At 41.4% G+C, this 17752-nt stretch overlaps 1 pseudogene; it reads right to left on the bottom strand.

Annotated features, from left to right (window-relative positions):
- Window positions 1-885: 885 nt before the first annotated feature.
- Window positions 886-7988, bottom strand: LOC116472449 (calcium-binding tyrosine phosphorylation-regulated protein-like; annotated as a pseudogene).
- Between the last annotated feature and the right edge of the window lie 9764 nt (window positions 7989-17752).

Genomic DNA, 17752 nt, shown 5'->3' with positions numbered 1-17752 from the left:
GGGTTGCATTTGCCTTTGTATCAGAGATAAGCCAGGTGGCCACAAATCTGTTTCTTCTTCCTAGGCACATGGCTAAATTGTATTTCCCAGCCCCCTTGCATCTGTGTGGGCCCTGTGACTAAGTTCTCACCAGTGAATGCAAGGGCAGATTGCTGGGTCATTTCAAGGCCAAGGCAGCTGAGAGCAGTTATGCTTCATCCAGTTCACTTTGCCCCTTCCACAACAACCTTGGAGACTATGTGATGTGGGTAGCAGCATTCCCAAGATGGAAGAGGCTTGGTTTCCTGAGTCAGTGCTGGTGGAGAGCTGCCAAGGGAGCTGCCCAACCAGAACATCTCTGCATTTGACTTTGCACGAGTGAAAAATACAACTGATTGTTGAGTCATGCCATGGATACGTGGGATTGCTTGTTATAGTAGCTAATGTTAAGTGCCCTAATACAGGCATCCCGTGTCCATTCCCTCACTCCTTTTTCTGAAAGAAACAGCATCATTTTCAGTCCATATGCTCCAGAGGATTTACAATTGTCTCTCAGTATCCATGGGGGATTTGTTCCAGGACCCCTACAAATGCCAAAATCCGTGGGTGCTGAAGTCCCTGATATAACCCGGTGTAGTATTTGCACATAACCTACGCACATCCTCCCATATACTTTAAATCATTTCTAGATTATTTATAATACCTAACACAATGCCTACACATCACTTCATTTGTGTGGATTTATCCTAGTACTTGTTGCGTGGCAAATTCAAGTTTTGCTTTTTGAACCTTTGTAAACTATATATATATTTTATACTTGTGTTAAGTTTATTGATATGTTACACTTGGTGGCAGACTCCTCCCTGAACGTTTGTTGACCCAAACAGCGTCATTTCTGGATCGGTTTTAAGTTTCTGCTTTGCGAACTTTGTGAGCAGGAGTCACAGTTATCTCCCAAGCAATACTGTAACTTCCAAAGGGAGCACATTTGTCACCAGATCCTGAACTTTTTAAAGCTACACCTTCTACTAAGAAAGCAACAGAAAGAAAAACAAGGCTTTCTGGCCTGGGGACATCTTGTCCATTTGTAGCAAGACAATCATTCTGGGGACTTAAGGTATGTTTCTGGAATTTCTCGTCTGCAGGAACAGCAATGGGCACTTATACTGCAGCATAACTCTTCAAGACTATCTGACTTTGAAACAACAGCATGTCCAGAAAGAGGTTTCCATTCCTGTGCTTTCTGAGCATTTGAGCCTACTAAGATAAAAGGTGGGGCACTGGTCTTACTATCTTTGATCATCTTGTAAGTTGGAGAAGTGACTTTTGGTGGATGCTGCAGAAACTGTGGATCCTTAGGATTAGATACAGAGTTGCTTGGGGAAAAGGCCCAGGTGCAGGTGGCAGTGACGGGTGACTTTGTTGATTCTTATGAGTTAGACAATAAGGGGTCCACATGTTAGAGTATCATGGTGGTTGTCCTGCTTCACTTGCTGCCATTGCTAATATCTGAGAAGCAAACCGAGCTGTGTCAGCTGGTGAAACAGCTGTTGGAGATGGTTATGAGGGTGGGGTGGTAGTCTTAGGGGTGGCTGGTTTGGAAGAAAGATCACGAACTGCTTCAGTTTGCTCAGTGCCTAGCTCAGCATAAATGGATGGAAACTGGGTGGTTTTGTCACTATATCCTGTTCCGGTTACATTGTCCTTGTCTTTGTAGATTTTTCCATCTGTGTAGGTACTTTAGATTCTGTTCCCTGGGACCACTTCATCCAGAGAAGTAGTCCCTTCTCTATACATAATAAGTTCTTTAAAATAAACTGCTGCAAACTGGGTCATGTTCGATGTGTTGGTTTTGAGAATGGCTCTGCTAATTTCCCTGAGCAGAGTCTTGAGGCCATAGGGTATGGCAAGTCTGGGCTTTGAAGAAATTATTTTGGCAGGATATCTGTAACTCAGCTTCTTTCCAGCTGTGCTCTTAAGAGCTTCCTTGTTGCCTCCTTGCTGGAATATTTTTTAAACAAATATTTTAGATCTGCAGTTGATTGAATCCATGTATGCAGAACCGCGGATATGGAGGGCTGACTGTATGAGTACTATGAGCCTGGCCAATCAGAGCATTGCATGTCCCCCACCCTTAGCCACAGAGATTGGCTTAGCAATGGGCATTTGAGCCAAGCAGGGCCTTTGGGGAAGGCCCTGTTCTACTGGCTTTGAAGCTATGACGAAGAGAGCCTGCCTGAGGGTGGCCACAGAAGAGAACAGACAAGAGACAGAAAGTGAGATTGGGATAATCTGCTGGCATTGTATAAGCCCCTAGGTTCAATCACACTGGAAGCCAGATCTACCCCGGATATTTCAGTCACCAGAGCAAATAAATTCTCTGTTACTTTCGATTAAGTCATTTTGGGTTGTTTTTTTTCTTTTGTCACTTGTTGCCAAAAGGGTATTAACTTACATAGTCAGTAGAGATGAGGAAGGTTTGAATAAAAACAAGACGAAAGTAGCTGCAGGTTCAATGACATGCTCAGTATCATGAGCTCCTTTTGGAGCTAACTTTCTATTTTTTATAAGTCATCAATTTTCATCCACCAAATTTCAGAATGAGTGAATGAATAAAGGCCATGAAGGCCAGTGCCTTGAGGAGCGTGAGCTATGCTTTAGCCAAAATACAAGAGTAGCTGGTGAAAGGTCTTTGGGGTACAACATCACCTGATCTACAGTTACATGTCATTTTCTATATAATATTTGAAAACATGAAGTATTAGAAGAAATTATTATAACTCTAACTTACATAATGAGTATGTATCACAGTACAGGATGTACAAATAAATGCAATACTCATAAAGTACTTGATGGAGTTCTTTGACAATCAGCAATGGTCTAGCTTGAATTCTTCCTGAATGCTGAGGCCCAATTATCATTGCAGGAATCATTGTGCTACTATAGTTAGGCTCAGTTTGGAAGCTTTAGTAATTGTTAAGAGAAGAAAAACAACCTTCATAAAACAGAAAATAGTATGTGCATTTCAATATTGAGTTTTCCTTGGTTCATACAAATTGGCATCCTTCTTTACTCAGCCAAATTCAGAATGAATGATTGAATGAATAAATGAATGAATAACAAAGTTACATAATTTACAACTGAAAACCCAATTCTAGTTGGTTGAACAATAAGAGAGTAATAGCCCCATAAAGTTGAGAAGTCCAGAAGACCAGAAGTCAGATCCAGATAGTGAGATGAGGTCCTCCAAGACCCTCAGATTTTCTTCATGGAGCAGCGTCTTCATCTGCAGGCTTCACATAGTCCTGGCAGACCAGCTTATCTTTAGCAGCAACAAGATGGCTGCAGAGTTCCAGGCTGTAACATCATTGCAATACATTCTCCAGGCTTACAGAGAGGGTCTTCTTGCGTTAGTTTTTGCAGAGGATGAGAAATCTTTCCTTGCTGGAAGGATTCAGTGATGCCCCCTCATCCCTTCGTGTGTCACTGGCCAATCCCTAGAGCCAGAGGGTAGGGAGATACTGGTTGGCTAAAGCTGATCAGGGCCTACACATTGTTGGGGGTTTCAACCTCACCTAAATCACATGGTTAGGTAGGGAGGAGGGATGGTTTCCCAAAGGAAACATAGGGAGATTGTTCCCAGGAAGAGGGTGAATCAATGATGGGCAGCAGATAACAGATGTCTTCTACAAACAGGAAGTGTATTTGCTGCAGTAACCTTGAATATATTTCGATAGCACCTGTTCAAAGAGCCGTTTGTTTCATTTTGATACATTGAATGGTCTCTAAAGGCCATAGAAAATCTGCAGTAAATGTTATTGAAAGGAAGGAAGGTAAGGAAAGAAAGACTGTTGGTAAAAGTAACGCTAGTTTCACTAGCAAGTTCTCATATTTCAGTGGCTTAACAACAGAAGTTTAATTCTGTTCTCTTCTCACGTGCTGGTCTGTCAGGTTTTTCACACTCTGATTCTGAGACACGGGTTTCTTCTGTCTTGTGCCTCAGCCAAAGGCTCCATAATATTTCACTTTCCAGGCCATAGATGGGGAAAAAGAGGGGAACATAACCTTTAGGAGGTTTTGGGAGGCCATACATAGAAGTGATACACATCACTTCTGCTTACCTTCTACTGGGCAGAACCCAGTCACAGGGCTACTTGTGACTTAACTGCAAGGGAAACTGGGAAATGCAGTCCAGCTGAGTGTTCAGGAAAACAAAAACAAAAACAAAAATACAATCTATGAGAAAGGAACACAATCAGCCAGGTACAGTGGCTCATGCCTGTAATCTCAGCAATTTGGGAGGCTGAGAAGGGCAGATCACCTGATGTTGGAAGTTCAAGACCAGCCTGGCTAACATGGTCAAACCCTGTCTCTATTAAAAATACAGAATTAGCTGGGCATGGTGGCATGCGCCTATAATCCCAGCTACTCAGGAGGCCGAGGCAGGAGAATCACTTGAACCTGGGAGGCTGAAGTTGCAGTGAGCAGGGATTGAGCAACTGCACAGAGTGAGACTCTGTGTCAAAAAAATGAATAAATAAAATTAAAAAAAGAAGAAGAAAGGAACACAATTAAAGAAATTCCATTCCCCTGGTGCATTTGCTGGCAAAGAAAATATTTTTCTAAATCGAAATGTATTACTAAGACAATAGGTGAGAATAGCTGCAGATTACATTGCACAAGTGTGTTAACACTATTTAAAACTTAAAAAAAGGCCAGGTACAGTGGCTCATGCCTGTAATCCCAGCACTTTGGGAAGCCAAGGCAAGTGGATCACTTGAGGCCAGGAGTTTGAGTCCAGCCTGGCCAACATAGTGAAATCCCGTCTCCACTAAAAAAAAACAAAAATTCGCCGGGCATGGTGGCGCAAACCTGTAATCCCAGGGCTGCAGTGAGCTGAGATTACTCCACTGCATTCTGTCCTGGGTGACAGAGTAAGACTCTGTCTCAAAAACAAACAAACAAAATACTTAAAAGAAATCTGTATGGAGCTGACATAGACATACACAAATGGCAATTTCACGTAGTTTGACTTAACAATTTGACATAAAATCTAGGAAATGGTGAAGCTGAAAACACACTGCGAACATCTCCTGTTGAACTTCTGGGTTCTTTATTTTGGAAAAACTTTCTGAGGTCTAATTTACATATGAGAAAATCCTGGCATTTTAGGTGTATAGTTTGATAGGTTTTGACAATCTTACTCAAGCTTTGATAGGGAAAATGAACAGGGAAGAAAGTCTGTACTACCACTATACAAAGGGGTTGTTGAAGGAATGCCTGGAAACATCTCTAAAACAATTTCTCTTTCTTTGAGCTAATTAACAGTGAAAAAAGAATTTTGTCCAAGTCAGATTATTGCTTCAGTTTGCTTAACCAGGACAGATGTGACTTCAGCCTTTGAATAGAATGAATATACATAACAGGTTTCTGATAAACCACATTTGCAGTGGTCAAGAGTCTGGGCTTTGGCATCATGTTGATCTGGGTTGGGTTCTTTCTCTGTCACTTGGGCATTCTGAGGTTCAGTTTTCTCTTCTGCAAAATGGGACTGGTAGCGTGCTAGCACTTGACAGCGTTCATATAAAGATTAAAAGAGATAGTACATGAAAACAGTACAATGACTAGCTCATAGTAAGTGTTCAGTGCACATTAGCTGCTGTTATTATTATCACCCATTAGAAAAATAGCCATTCTTTGAGAAACTCTTGTTTTGTACAGTATATGCCACTGAAAGGCTCCTGAAGACATCAGGCTCAGCTTGACTTCCTCATTTTTTTTATTCATCATCCCATTATTTTTTATAAGATATTTTGAATTCCCTGTGGAAGCAAGAACCATAGTAACAAGCTTTCAGCGTCATTTTGCTTTTGAGATAATCATTAATGGAGTTATTTTGATACTTTTTTTTTAAACAAGACAGCCTTGGGCTGTAACTACAAATGCCTTTTCAAAATCCCCTGATTTATTTTTCTGTTCATCTGAACTCTTGTATCTTCATTTTCAGATGTTCTTGATGAATGGATAATGTTGTCTTTAGATGTTCTCAACCATCCTGGGCACATTAAAACCCACCCGATGGCTCTCATCAAGTGGAAAAGAAGATGGGGAAATCCGAGCAAAAAGATATTGCAGACTCGTCTTCCTGAGACACGTGTACCTGCTAAGGGAGTACCATTAAGGAAATCTACAAAGTCAGCCTCTGATTATCAAGGTTCTTCCTTAAGGAGAAAAGGAAAAAAGCAAAAGCAAAATAACACATTTACTTCAAAGAACTCCTGTCTGATCGAGCGAAGGAAAAGTAGCCTCATTGCTTTGATCCTTTCACTGAGCAAAACAACATGAAAAGCGAAAACAAGGCTCAAAATATGGGCTTTTGTTGAGCGCATCATTAGGAGTGTTTACTGGCCGCTGCAAACACGCATCCCAGCTCCGGAGCACGCGGTAAGGTTTGCTCAATGACAGCATGAGAGCAAGCCTCACTAGCTTCCCCAGGGAAGGCAGGGCGGTTGATTCTGAGTCTCAGTCCTTTCCAAGAGAGGGAGGAGGGACCTTAAGTTTCAAACCTTGGCTCCTGGTGAGTTCAGGCTTTAGAAATACACCTGGATTTTTATTTAAGGCCTTGGTTTGTTTACCCTTGATGAACACTGTCCAATTCTTTTCTTCCCTTTGAAGAGAAAAGCTCTTGAATAAGCTGATGAAAAAGGCTTTTTGCATATCAGCTTTTTCAAAACAATGCTGTAATAAGTGCAAACAAATCAGGATACGATGAATTATATTTCCTCTTTAAAACTCAGAGTTTAATGAATTTAAGATGATGGGGAAGTGTTTTTGTCAAAGTGCTCTTCAAATCCAGAATACTGGGAGGTACTTAGTACACTAAAAGTATAGACTGAATTTGTCTTCCTATACTTCAGGACAGTATTTCTCAACTGGTGTGTGTGGCCTCAGTCCTTCAGAGGTGACCTGTCACATTTTGATGAATGCATAAAGTTAATTTATTTTACAGTGAGGAAACTCCCAACATAGCACTGAGCAGACAGAATGTGACGCTGAGTGGCACTGTCACCATCTGCTACAAGGAGGTAAAAGGCATAATTTAATAGTAAGCTGTCACCAAAGAAAGATTTCATAATTTGGGAAATGTGCGAACACTTTGCTTCGTGAGCACATAAGAGAGTGTGGCCAGGTAGGAAGCAGGCCCATACAGCAGCTCTGCTGGGAACTCCACGAAGGTGGAAGCCCAGGGTTTCTCCTAGCACTTGGAGCTCATTGCCCCACATGGGGCTAGACAACAACAAATCGTTGTTTCGTAAATGAATGAATGAATGAATGAACCTGTCACATACTGGGAAAGGGTGACCAAGGGGCTAGACTCTGGATGAAATCTGTCAAACTAGACCAGAAAATCAAAGGCTAAGAACCTTTGTTTTGAATGGGAGAAAACCATGTCTTTTCGACAGTCTTTTCTTACGTTGTATGTATTTTCTTGCTTTGCTTCCCATCCTGGCCTGGAAGCTCACTGAGGGCAGAGTGCTTGTCTTAACTCTTCTCTTTTTTTGAGATAGAGTCTTGCTCTGTTGCCCAGGGTGGAGTGCAGAGGTGCAATCTCGGCTCACTGCAACCTCTGCCTCCCAGGTTGAAGCAATTCTCCTGCCTCAGCCTCCCATGTAGCTGGGATTACAGACATGTGCCATCATGCCCAGCTAATTTTTGTATTGTAGCAGAGACAAGGTTTCACCATGTTGGTCAGGCTGCTCTCGAACTCTTGACCTCAGGTGATCCACCCGCCTTGGCCTCAAAAACTGCTGGGATTACAGGCATGAGACACTGCGCCCAGCTACTTGTCTTAACTCTTTTCGTCTTTTCTCTTCTTTTAGAGGGCCTTGTGCATGGCATGAGATGCTAAATGATGCTGAACCCATGAAAGAATCCAGACTGTCATCTTCGTCACCATCATTATCACCATCATATTCACCCTTGTTATCATTTTTCTCATTTTCCTTCATCATCAACCTTCATTATCTTCGTCATCTTTTTCTTCCCCTTTGTTGATTTCATTTTCCCTCAGGATAGTGTTGTGCTGATTTCTAAGTGCTTTCACGGGTATGATTCTGTGGCGGTGTACACTTGTGCTCTCTGGCTGACCCGGTTAGGATTTTCCTTGTGGTCAGCATCAGCATCAGCCCCTCTTCTTGGGCACCTGCTACTGGTTCTGCTTGTTCTCCTGATTCTCCAGGCACATCTTTAGGAATAGACGGCTTTAGGTGCAGTGAGGAAACATAAGCTAGTATTTATTATAGTAAAAGAGAAATTTGTTAAATCACTATGGAAAAAATCAATAATTCAAACAAAGAAAAAGGGACTAAAAGCAAAGTTGCATTGCTTTCAGTAATGTAAAGTACTCTGCTTTGACCCTGTTTTGGCCAGTGTTCTTAGTGAAGAATGTGCCAGTTCTTAAATATCACATGACTTCCTTATTAGTCTTAACAAAATAACAAAGAACTGTGCATATGAGAACGGTTAGAGCTGCCTTTTCATCCTAGTGATATCAATACAAATAAAGAGATATTTTGCTGCAACAGGTCCTGGCTTCAAAAAGAGCCATAAATGCCTGTTTGTTTGTTTTTTTTCGAATCATTTCTGACTCTTGCTTTTCAGAGCATTTGATCTCTCTTCTTTCTCTCTCTGGCATCCTCTGTCACAAGCATGAAGTGGAGATTCGTGGAGCCCTCGAGCCAGTTCTTTGGTTTTCAGGTAACTCTTTTAGATAAACTTGAATGAATAAATTCATATAACTTGACAATTTACTCATTTAAAGAGACAGAGCTAATTTGAGACTTGTCTGAAATGAACAATGTTTGGGGCGTTTTAAAAGAAAAATCATCCCAGAACCACACCCTACCACCACCACCATGTGGACTTCTGCTATTTGAATTATGATATTACTTAAATGCATATTGCAGAAAAGTGGACATAAACTTCTTATGTTTGTAGTTCTTATAAAACCATAAAACAGAAAACTAATTTATAGGTTAAAGTCAAACAATAAAACAAACGCAATTAAAGTTAACTGCATTAACTTTAGAAAGATACGGTTTGTGAAAGATACGGTTTTTTGGAAGTCAACCACTGCTTGAAACAAGATGCTGGCCATCTTAGCTTTTTGTGAACTCCTTTGGTACAAATGCAGTATGTTAGAGTTATGGCCAACTCAGTTCTTCACTCACTAGTCTTTGACAAAGTAGTACCATTGGCACCAACATAAAGTAAACACAAATGCAAACGGGCTTTGTCTTGTGTAGGTTGGCCATCCAGGTGGTACAGAATATGCTTATATCAATTTATTTTATCATCAACATGAAAACGTCAAATTAAAAACTCTCCTTAGAGAGCTCACAGGTACCTGTAAACTCATCCAAGTAACATAGTAAATATGGATTTAGAGTTAAACCATTGAACTGAAGCTTATAAGAAAATGTTTTGATTATAACACAGTGACCTTTACATGTTGTAAGGATGATTTTGTACTTTTTTCTAAGGAGTCCATTTAACTTAGTTATAATTTACCAAATTAAATGGGTGTTTCAACAGGAATATAAAAGGCTTTGAAGGAATTAAAAATCTCTTTTCCCTTTTTTTCTTCTATACAATCAGTATGGCCTTAGTTACACTGCAGTAACAAATAACCCTCGAATCCTAGTGTCTTAACCTAACAAAAGTATATTTTTCCACTGCTGGTTGGGATGGGGCCTCTGCTCCTGTGGTCACCTGAGGACTGACTCAAGCTGATGGAAGCCTTGACATGTGCTCCCACCATCTCCCTGGCAGGTGAAGAAGGTGTGATGACTCATGGCTTGGCTCTCTGAAGTTCAACCTTCTATACACAAACCATCGGTCACAGACAGTTATATGGCCACCCTAATTTCAAAAGAGAGAAGTACAATTCCACCATGTGCTCACAGAGGGGAGAACTGTAAGTATTTGTGAATAGCCCAAGTGCCCACCAGCCCTTCCTTAATCCTCCCTCACTTGGTACAATAGCAGGACTCTCAGGGAAAGGTACTGCCTCTGATGTCTCTGTTGGGTTGTCTGCCTGCCTTATCTCTCTAAAAATACTCCTGCCATCTTAGACAGCAAATGGGTAAACAAAATAAGAAGTTATATTTATTACTTTTAGAAAACAAAAGGAAGAAGTATGTAGTTGAGCAAAGGTTGAATAAAAATCGCAAATTTTGTGTTTAGAGGTAATTAATAAAAATAATATCATCTTCCTTCCTGGAGTAAAACTCATCTGAAACGGCTCTGACAGCAAAAAGGTTAGCTTTGGAATTTGAATCCCATGGGGGATATTGGTTAGCAAACAGGGCCTCCAAAGCTTTTAGGGGTATTTGGTAATTATTACTCTTTTGGTGACTGTAGTTACTGAGGAAAAAAACCTATGAGTATCTTGTATTTTCACTTCTATATTTTAAGTGGCAGTGGGATCAAGGATAATTGTGCATGTAGTTTGTATTTAAATAAGGCACGTGAGTGGAAATATCACTGAATTTGCCTCTCAGAAATCAGTCCTCAATCGTGATGTTGAAATGTGCATTAAAAGTACCTCATGCTATGATAATTAAATGTTATGTTTTCCAGAGATGCTAAATGACATCTCCTGAGGGTTTCAATATTTGCAAGTACCTCTATTTTATATGACAGAACTTTAAAAAATGAGCAATAGTAACTTTTATAAATTGAGGATTTAAAATGAAAATTAGACATACCCATTCTCTCAAGATATTTTATTCTACTATATGACCAATGATAAATCTTTAAGTCTCTGGATATAGTACATAAAAACTGGAAATGTTTTCCTTTCACCAATAGATTGCACCAAATATGCTACTTTTTCGCTTTCACTTGGCCATTATGCTTTTAAAAAGTCAAAGTGACTTCTTTTGTGATAGGTAGTATAAATTTAGATAGAAAACAATTATTGTCTTTGATGTCTATTAAAAAAGTAAAGCATGTTCACTGTAGGAAAATCAGGCAGTACTGAAGAATATAAAGAACCAAACCAAATAAAGCAGAGGTTAAAAAATAATAACTAGTAATAATCTTACTACCTAAGAGCAATCACTTAACGTAGTGTTTTTCTTACCAGTCTTTTAAAAAATGTGTGTGTGTGTGTGTACAGTTGGGATCATATGTAGGGAATTTCATTTTCTACATTTTTCATTTAACATTAGAATGTTTTGGATGGTGGTGATGATGAGGAATGTACCAGGCCCTGTTTTATAACCTTTTTCTTAGAATTATGCAACTTATTCCCAAATTTCAGAAGACTGTTCTTCTTGGGATAAAAGCAATAACAACCCTTACCCACAAGGACGTGCCCCATGGGATGCTATTGGAAGCAAGTATCATAAATCCTGACTCAAACAATAAGGAAATTTATTATTCCACGTTATTAGGTATCCAGAGATAATTCAGGCTTCAGCGGTTGCTTGATATAGTGGCACAATATCTTCAAGGACCAAGGTTCTTCCCATATTGCCTCTCTGCTGTCCACCCAATTGGCTTTGTCCCTGGGTTAATGGCAGCGATTAGGTCAATGGGCTTCCTTATGGATGCCTAGAGGGAAACAGAAAGATATCTCCCTCAAGTACAACATGAAAGTCCTCCTGTCACTTGGGGGTCCTGTTGGTCCAGTTTAGGTTACATTCCTGCCTGGGCACCATTAGCAGTTGTCTTGTGCAGTGCTTAAACCTGGGATCCAGAAGGACTGGCCTCAATCTATTGGAACCCTCCCTGGAGCTGAGGGTGGTGCCATCTTTTCCTGCATCACAAAGCTGTATGGGGAAGGGCTGACTACCTCCACAAAGTTGGAATTCTTTTGGTGGGAATGGATGTGATGCTGAATGGGTATCCAACATCATCCAGTAAAAGGGCCCCTTAACGATGTCTCTCTTGCCTACCCTCTCCACTTCTCCAGTCTCACCTTGCACTGTGGTCCCCCACCTCTTTGGCTCCAGCTTCTACAGGTCATGTTCTCAACTGCAGGGCCTCTTGTCCATGCTGCTCCCTCTTCCTGGGATGCTCTTGCCTCCTCTCCTCTCATTTCCTAGTTAATTCCTACCCATCTTTCAAATGTCAGCTAAGCTCCTCTGTCCACTGATGAGGTCAAATCTCTTATTATTCCTCTTCCTTTCTGGCACTTGGTAGTTCAGTCTTAATACTTAATACTTAATTGTGTCTTTCTTGACTAAGGTTTCTTTGTTTTCCACTAATTCTAGCCTCCCTTAGGGTGGAAATTACCTCACCATTTTATTTCCTGTGCCTAACACAGTGCCTGAAATACGTAAGGTGCACAGCAAATAACTTGTGAATAAAATATGACTGAAATTAATTTTAAGCAGTTAGCCACCAGCATATAAAGATGAAATTTAATGTTCAAAATCTAAATTTAGTATTTACCCTTGTTTATTTCAAGTATTATCCTATAGGGGAACAGGGATGGCATTTCAAAGCTGACTCTACTAGGGAGGCCCTGAGAATGTGGAGGCCAGGGGAGAAGAGTATGTGGTAATTGTAAGTTTGCCATACCATGTGGTTAAGTGGTAACTTACCACCCTATTGTGCCAGATCTCATGGGATTGATTGCTTGTTTATAGGGACAAATAATAGCCTGGTGCCCCCCTCCTTTTCTTATTTTGTCACCTTAAGAAGGTGAATCCCCTTTTATCAGTGAGAAAAGGATAATTTTGGATGCGAATTATGATGAGAAATGAGAATATAGTCAAGGTGTGAAGTTTCTCCTGGGTAATATTTTTGTTTCATTTAATGAGAAAATAGAGACATTCTGTTAAGAAATCAAATAGTTTATGTATTTTAAACTTTCCATATTTTGAAGATTTATTGAAGAATATTATTAAAAGTGCTAATAACTCATGAGGCTTCACAGAATTGAGATTAAACTTCTACCTATAAAGATACTAATACAGGCCAGGCACAGTGGCTCACGCCTTTAATCCCAGCACTTTGGGAGGCCGAGGTAGGCAGATCACTTAAGGTAAGGAGTTCGAGACCAGCCTGGCCAACATGGTGAAACCTCATCTCTACTAAAAATACAAAAATTAGCCAGATGTGGTGGCACGTGCCTGTAATCCCAGATACTTGGGAGACTGAGGCAGGAGAATCACTTGAACCTGGGAGGCAGAGGTTGCAGTGAGCTGATTGTGCCACTGCACTCCAGCCTGTGTGACAAGACTCCGTCTAAAAAAAAAAAAAAAAGATACTAATACAAATGGTCATGGAGGGGGAATATAGAGAAGATCAATTTTGTACAGAAAAACCATTGGTTAGTATTTTCTTTTTTTTCTTTTGGATTTCTTTTTATTATTATTATTATACTTTAAGTTCTAGGGTACATGTGCACAATGTGCAGGTTTGTTACATATGTATACATGTGCCATGTTGGTGTGCTGCACCCTTTAACTCATCATTTACAATAGGTATATATTTTCCTATAACCTTAAGTCTAAGGATGTAGGAAACAGTCTTTCTTTATATTATGTTAATGTCTGCCTACTATCTCATTGTCTGAGCATGCCGTGTCTAACCTGAAATTGACATTTCATTCTCCCCACCTCTTGCTACTATGAATAATGCTTAGGCGACCATCTCACACATAAATCTTGGCATAAATCCTCATTCCAGGTTATGTCCTCCAGACAGATTTCCAGAAATAGAATTACTGGGATGTCCACTTTTAACGTCCAGCTTCAAAAGCCTTCTATGCATTCAGTATTTGAAAAATGTGTTGGCTTACCGTGATTCTGAAATTGGGGAAGACTAGGCAGAGGAGATGAGGTGTCCAGCCCAGGGCATTGCACTGGCTCGCCCGCGATAAGGGGCACTCTGCAGGTGTGCCAGGGATGCGGACATTGTGATCTGCCCAGACATGCAGATTGTCAGAGAGATGGCTGCATTCTTGGGCAAGTTTCTTGCTCAGACCCCAGAGTGTGAGAACTCTGAGGGGAACCCAGGTGAAGTCCATGTCAGCAGCTCACCTTTAAATATTAGACTTTGAATGTGATCAATCAGCAAGCCACAAGGGAGGAAGTATAAATAAAACATGTGCCTTGCAACGAGGGCAAAGCTGCAATTTGCCAAGTGCACTATAATTGCTTCTGGTTAATTATCTCAGTGGTGAGCTGGGAGCACCAAAGGCAAACACTTACATCCACATTGTGGATAAAAATAATGCCACTTCTTGGATGATCCTAATTTCGGCTGTCAAGATGTAGACAGTGCACATCCAGTTCCTTTGGATAGTAAGAGATGGATAATGACTTCAGATAGCTCTAGTTTTAGGATCATCAATTTTTATCATCATTATAATTACTTATAATAATAAAGTAATATAATTATTAGTAATAACCACTAATAATTACAATAATACTTATTGAATGCAGTCATTGGGCTTAGCACCTCCCATGCATTAGCATACTGGATGCCCACAATGACCCTAAGAGGCAGTATTACTTTTGTGATTTTCTTTTTTTGTGTGTGTGTTTTGTTGAGATGGAGTCTCACTCTGTCACCCAGGCTGGAGTGCAGTGGTGCGATCTTGGCTCACTGCAACCTCCACCTCCCGAGTTCAAGCAATTCTCCTGCCTCAGCCTCCTGAGTGGCTGAGATTACAGGAGTCTGTGCCACCATACCCAGCTAATTTTTGTATTTTTAGTAGAGATGGAGTTTCACCATGTTGGCCAGGCTGGTCTCGAACTCCTGACCTCAAGTGATCTGCTCACTTCGACCTCCCAAAGTGCTGGGATTACAGCTGTGAGCCACTGTGCCCGGCTGTACTTTCATGATTTTCAGATTTGGGAACTGAAGCTTAGAGAGATTAAGTGACTTGTCCAAGGTCACACAGCTGATACAGATTCCCAGTTGTTATGTTAGGATCCAGAGATTTCTCTTAGCCACTGTAGCAGACACTGCTGGTGCCCCACCTAGATAGCAGATCTAGGAAGGACCCCTTTTACCATTCAGTGTGCCCATCCCCCAACTGCTAGAGGTGTTGCTGTTAATAGCTCACACCTGAAACCTTTTCTGTTGTCCTTCAGAGATTAGAGCAACTTTACCTGGAAGTGCCTAGGGGTAACTGTCAACCTCTATCCTGGAGCAGCACATAGCTAATAAACAGATGATGCAGAAGCATAAAAGCCCAGCTCCCTTGTTTAAGGTGGCTCAAGTTCTGTGATACAGTGTGGTTCTAGAGCTCCCTGCAGGATCACACTGTGGCCTCATGTCACCTAAACTACATCCTTGCCTAATTTCTTTTTCCCTAGCCTACTTTCCCCCTCCCATGCTATTTCCCCTGAGATAACTCCCTTAGTAAGTGACAAATCCCCTCTCCTGCTCTACTTCTAGGGAGCCTGACTGAAGATAACCACTATGCCAAGTTAATTTCTGGTATGTTGTCTAATTTGCTGAAGGAATCCTTCCCACTGAAGCAGTGTTGCCTTGCCTTGTCTCTATGACTTTGGATACACTTTAGAGCCTTATGTGCCTTCTCTGCAAGATGAGAGAGCTAGATTGGATGGTCTTTAGGCTTCTAGTCCTGGAAGCTGCTGAAGTTTCCACTCTCTAAAATCCATAGTTTTGTGGCTGTGCCAAAAAAGGGACATTTGGCTTGGTAGTGTGCCTCTGGTAGGAAGGCCCCCAGAGAGTGTGAACTTACTTTTCTCCTCTCTCTCCATCCCTGCTACAGGGGATTCCTGAAGGGACTGGAGTCTACTGGAGCTTGTGTTTGTGACTGTATGTGACTCAATGGGCTGGAATATTCCATTAATTCTGAAATGTCTTTAGGAGAAAATGGCATTCCTAAGGTTAGGCAGTGAGGGCAGCATCCTCCAGTGCAGGAAAGTTACTGTTTGGGATGGGGTAGGGGTAGGCATTCCATGTCTAGAACAGGTCAGATGAGTGGAGCTAATGGATCTTCAGATTTATTAAGGGGGAGATCACTGGTGACTTTGACAAGAGTGGATTCAATGGAATTCACTCTGACTGGAATGCGTTAAATACAGAATAATGGCAGTGAGGTCTCACAGTTGGCAGCAGTCCTGGAGACTTTCTGACCATGGTGACTCTCTGATCATGGTAGTGGTTGCATGGCTTTGCGGTCAACAGTTATAATGCAAGTTTCCAGATCAGGCAATGCTTCCTTATCATAGGAGAGGCAGCAGTCTTTTGGTGGTCGATTTCTGCCATTCTAGAAAACTTAAGGTAGAGTCATTTTCTTCAAGTCTCTGATAATTCTGGAAGCTACCTATCTATTACTCTGAAATAAGCCCCTTCTGCTTAAAGTTGTTAGAGTATATCCTATATTTTACAACTGAACTCTTATGGGCCTACTTTAGATAGTAGAATTGAAGATGCTCTATAAACACAAAACAGTACCCTCAGCATAAGCCTCTGGTTGACTAGGCCAGGCATGGTGGCTCACGCCTGTAATCCCAGCACGGACTCAAGGTTTGAGACCACTTGGCCAAATGGTGAAACCCTCTCTACTAAAAAACAAAAATTACCTGGCATGGTGGACTGAAAAAAAAAGAATATTCCAAGAGCAGCTCTTAAGTACCCACTGTGTGTGTACCAGGCATTGTCTCAAGTCCTCAAATACAGAGTAGCCATGATTGTCCCCACTGCATAGACAAGGAAATTACAGCACAGAGAAGCTGTTTCTTTTTTTAAGGTCACTCACCTGGAAAGCAGCAGAACCAGGTCTTGAACCAGGTCTGTTAGATGGCCAGTCCACCGTGCTGCCTCATTGGGTAGGGACTGCTCTATCCAGGACACAAAATCTGAACAAGTTCCTAATTTCAGAAAAGTGGTTTTGTGTGTGTGTGTGTGTGTGTGTGTGTGTGTGTGCTAAGAAATATCTCTGGGGATAGTTCTCCCTTTTAAAACTTTAGTAAAATTGGAGTAACTTTAGTATATGGAAGGTTAGACATGCTTCTGTTTTGACCATCATATCAAATCACAAAGATTCCAAAATGGTAAGGATTTGAAGGCAAGAGGAGAAGGGCTGTTGGAATCCTGAACTCCCAATGATACAGATAAAAAGAGAGGGTCATTTTAGCAAAAGAGAGAAGGGTTTGGGAGCTGCCATCAAAGGGGCTGAGCTTGGATATACCGAGGGGTGATGTAATGCATCCTCAGATGAGGATTTAAGTCAGAAGCAGAAAAAGAACAAAGGAATTGTGGCTAAGCAAAGAAGTGAGAGATGGAAGGGCAGAAGAGCCTCATCCCTAGGAAGGTACACTATACAAGAGGCCGATGTCCTAGCACAGAAGCAAGAAGAGTCCAGCAGATCTCAGGACCTGCTGTGGCATTAGCGGGAGAGGAGGAGAGAAGCCAATGGAGAAGCTGTAAGGAAAGGTAAGGAAAATAACGAAACAGAGAGAGACACCAAGAAGAAAAGCATGTGAGATGTGGCTGAGCTTTCATTGGCTCCTCTCAGCCTTTTTTCTGTCAGACAAACACGTGATTCTGACCCATCTGTTTTGGTGCCACAGCCTTTTGCTCCCCAGCTATCCCTGGATCTGATTGTTATCAGCCTAATCCTAACATGACCTCGAGGCCCTGTACAGTCCTTGCAGGCAGAACTTCCATGTTGCTCAGCTCTGGACCTTGGGTTTCATTAGCCACTAATAGCGCAGGGACTTGGGCTAGGGATTATTGAGGCTGGACCAGCCTTGCAACCTTGGAAGAGTTACCC

The sequence above is a fragment of the Hylobates moloch genome, unplaced genomic scaffold (assembly GCF_009828535.3).
Source record: "Hylobates moloch isolate HMO894 unplaced genomic scaffold, HMol_V3 SCAFFOLD_8, whole genome shotgun sequence".
Lineage (NCBI taxonomy): Eukaryota > Metazoa > Chordata > Mammalia > Primates > Hylobatidae > Hylobates > Hylobates moloch.
This window is presented reverse-complemented; position numbering and strand designations above follow the sequence as displayed.